Source organism: Apteryx rowi, unplaced genomic scaffold (genome assembly GCF_003343035.1).
Source record: "Apteryx rowi isolate R43461 unplaced genomic scaffold, aptRow1 scaffold_173, whole genome shotgun sequence".
Classification (NCBI taxonomy): Eukaryota; Metazoa; Chordata; class Aves; order Apterygiformes; family Apterygidae; genus Apteryx; species Apteryx rowi.
Genome location: NW_020448008.1, coordinates 1,002,697 through 1,003,802, shown reverse-complemented (window position 1 = coordinate 1,003,802; position 1,106 = coordinate 1,002,697).

The window sequence follows — 1,106 nt, the reverse complement described above, 5'->3', positions numbered from 1 at the left end:
GTCTGGTGCACTGGATCATAGGGAATGGGAGGAGAGGCCATGGCCCAGTTGGGAGTGTAAGGGAGATACAGCCCTTCCTTGTAGAAGAGAGTGGGCCAGAAGCAAGATGTGTGAGTTGGTACAGTGTGTGAGATGTCACTGCCCTGTAACCCCCATGGATAAATATAAACATGGGTAAAGTAGAGCAAGATCCAAGGTCCTTGCAAAAGACTCACTATACAAAAGCTGTTGCTCTCTGTTAAAAGCATTTATATGTTCAAAATGCAGAAGAGAAGTCAAAATCAAACTCTCCTGATACGACCCCACCATCCTGGGCTTAGACCAGGTCACTAGAACAAGCAGCCGTTTAAAGTTTCGTGGTCTGGTCATCTTATTTCTGATAGTCAAATGACCTTTGCTCAGAGAAGCATTCTCCTAGAAACTAACTCTGTTCCTTGTTTCCATGTTTGCTATGAATTGGTCCCTTGCTGCATTCCTGTGTAAAAACAATGTCATTATTCCCCTACTGGTAGAAAAAATACTGGCTCTATAGAGATTTTTCTCCAATGACATCCCTCAGCTGCTTTGTTGCACCCCTTGGACGTCTGCTAAATGCCGAGCTTCTGCTATAAAATAGATGTTCCCATCATCAGTGATGATTACATCACAAGTAGAAAAATTAAAGCAAAAAAATTTTGACACAGATATCCTTAGACTATCGAACTGTAAAAGCAATTTTAAGCAATATTTCCTGTGGTTTCAGCATCTCCAGTAGACAAACGCAACTTTTGGGGGATTCCAACTGCACAAAAATTTGGAAATTAAGATTGGGAATTGCAGAGAAATTTGAAGGAATCAGGTGATCAGATCCCTTTGAGTTCCAGTGAAATTTGGCCTGGAAACTTGTTTATTTTTTGAAATTCCTGGTCCTAAGGACTTGATGATCATCAAGATAACCCTGAACATGGCAGTTGGCCACATCATCACCGTTCGTGTTGGGATGTTGCATTTCTAATCTTCACTTATATTCCCCCCACACTCTCTTCCTGAGCATTGCTGTAATTACTGTTCTGTAAAACAACGGCACGGCTGCGGCCGAGGTGGCGGCGAGGGCGCTGCGGCACTAC